Raw genomic sequence first — 2,806 nt, forward strand, 5'->3', positions numbered from 1 at the left:
TGAAGAATTTTTGGGTATAATATATCACAGTTTAGTTTATTTTGCTATCCTCACTTTACATAAATGAACTATAGTGTCCTGCACCTACTAGTAAAACAATATCAAAAATTATATCTGGTCTCTGAATAATTTTTGGTTTGACTGTATATCCTTCTGTTATTTTCACACTTAATTATGCTCATTAAAATGTATTTTACAAGTTTGTGTTACTTTCGCTGTTAATTTTTTTCTCTCTCTATGGTAGCCTACATCATCTTTAACTTAATAGCATTAGAGCTGCTCCATTGCAGCGGCTTAGTACTGTAATCACGTGATTTGCTGTAAAAATGCAGGGAACCACTCGCTATAAATCTACTAACTGTGATATTTTCATAAATAGAAGTCGCGTTGTTTTCATCTGAAACGTGCAGCGATTTATTTCCAAAGCCACTCATATAATGCAGAAACACTCAAGCAAGCAAAACACGGGCAACGCGCACACGTATTTGTACTGGTGCAGAATGAGAGGGAAAAGTACAGTACAGCCTAGCGCATTTCACACAGGCTGTTAGTTTCACTTTCGCCAGAAAGTCGTGTATGCTTAAGGGTGAAAATAAATGACGTTTATAGTGAATGCCCCTATAAGTTGTCTTTATATTTACGATTTAGTTTTAATCCAAATGATGGGTGCTAAGTGAGCGAACATCAATAAAGATCACACAACAGAAGTGCGCGCTCTCTCTCTCCCTCCCTCCCTACCGTTAAGTAACGTGTGCATTTTTTTACTTACTACTTTTTGATATCTCCGACCGAACTACAAACTTTCCAGTGATGTCTGTAAGAAAGGGATATTCACTCGACAAGCTCGTGCATCTGCGCCGCCGCGCGCTCAATCCACTCAGCGTGATTTGCTTACCAGCTGGCGCAAATCAGCTATACAGGCATTAATACTGAATGTTTTATATTCATTGCATACATATACTTTGTAGACATCTTTAATCTCTAATAACTCCATTCTTCTGTCTGTTGTCGGTGTTTCTTTGTCTGAATATTGCTCTTATCACATGCTATGTGGTATCAGCGTTTGGTATCGGGGCATTTTAACGAGTATGAGTACGAGTACAGGAGCTTAGTATCAGGCCCGATACCGATACCAGTATCGGTATCGGTGCATCCCTAAAACTTAATTTAGGAAAAATATTTTGTGGGAAAAAAGATGTTTCCATCTCATCCTCATCCATTACTCCTGTGGAAATTGGCTGCTTCCTTTCAGAACTGTTTGGCAATCATTTTTTGACACAGCCATTGGCTCCAACATTTCAGAATGACCAGAGAAACATCTTTTCTTTTTGTTCTCTGAGCAAATTATTTGTTGACCTGTGACTTTTGCGATGCTTCCAGGACTTGTTTTTGGTAAATGTGTTTTCATCATATTTGAAGTCATATTTGATCTTCTCACTAAAAAAATACTTTAACCATGAAGCAAGCATATTTTTTAATGTACATTTCTTTGTGCATTTTGGTATTTCCAAACACAATTTTTTTTTAATGTATTGTCCCTAAATTTACAAAAACACATGAAAACATGACTAATGTATTTTTCACTGTTTTTTGGCCCACCTTTTTAAAATTTATGTTAAATATGGATCCCATGAAGAGTTTTTCGTAGTTTGTAGCTTCTTCCCAAATGACCAAAAAACTATTTCTGCTTGTTTTCTTGCAAAGGACTTGAACACACATGTCAGTGACCAAAATCCCTTTTCATTTCTCACTGTAATAATCACTCTCAGTTGCAGTGCCACGAACCACATGATCCATAACCCTGAATCTGAAGACCTCAGATCCATTGTCATAGTTCAGAATTCTGGGTGAGGGGAGTCTGCGAAACAATACTGCCCTCTTCTGGAAAGAGAGAGGAGAAAAAATAGCAGAAAAGGCCAGTAACAGATCAGAGACTGCTCTAAGAGGAATAGAAAGCTTTGCAACAGATGTGCTCTTATAATAGCCTCTAATGGAAGTGAAACGCACCCAACCAAAATAGTGAAATCCAAATAGGTTAAATCCATCTTCAGGAAAGTAACACAAAATTGAGATCATCCCCACCCTCTTCTGCACACTTGCGAGGCACAGGCGATTTTTGATTGCCTCTTTGTATCTGTCACTGAACTTTTGATTGTTTTAGGAAACAAAAAAACTAAATGTAGCTCATGAATTAGTCACAGTACAGCTGAGCTGAATGACAGACTAAGACTCAGACATTCACAATTTGCACAGCGTCTCACAGTCACAAACACAAACACACTTTACTCATGTGCATTGGTAGAAATGGAGCTGTCTGGTGCCATGGCAACCAATGCGGATATCCACCCCAATTCCCACCCCCTTCCTCATCAGAGAGAGAGAGAGAGAGAGCGATAGAACGTTAATTAAAATGGAAGCAGGGAATAACTGGGGTGGATGGGGAGAGAAAAGCATGGCTTCTACAAGATAAAAGGTTAGACTTTGCCTACAATGCAAACAAAACGGAAATGAGACGAATCCAGATTTCTTTTCTGTTTGCGACAAGTTGAATGAAGTACGTGAAAAGAAGTCATATAATTAAACTAAAACTTGTTCCTTCATTTTACGAGCAGGGAAAAATATTACTTTCTTATTTTCTGTCTTTTATATGTTTTCTGGAATAATAATGATTGCCCACTTTTTCTTTTTCTATAAAAATGTGTAAACATTTGCCATTCAATGAAGTTTAACGAAACACTGAAACATTAAGACACACACACACACACACACACACACACACACACACACACACACACAGACACACAGA

General features: G+C 37.8%; 1 long non-coding RNA gene across 2 annotated transcripts in view; it reads left to right on the forward strand.

Moving 5' to 3' along the window:
• Positions 1–2,806, forward strand: part of LOC107681259 (uncharacterized) — an 89,798-nt gene that overhangs the window by 28,270 nt on the left and 58,722 nt on the right. The gene's annotated exons all lie outside the window — the stretch shown is intronic.

Source organism: Sinocyclocheilus anshuiensis, unplaced genomic scaffold (genome assembly GCF_001515605.1).
Source record: "Sinocyclocheilus anshuiensis isolate Anshui unplaced genomic scaffold, SAMN03320099.WGS_v1.1 scaffold1495, whole genome shotgun sequence".
Lineage (NCBI taxonomy): Eukaryota > Metazoa > Chordata > Actinopteri > Cypriniformes > Cyprinidae > Sinocyclocheilus > Sinocyclocheilus anshuiensis.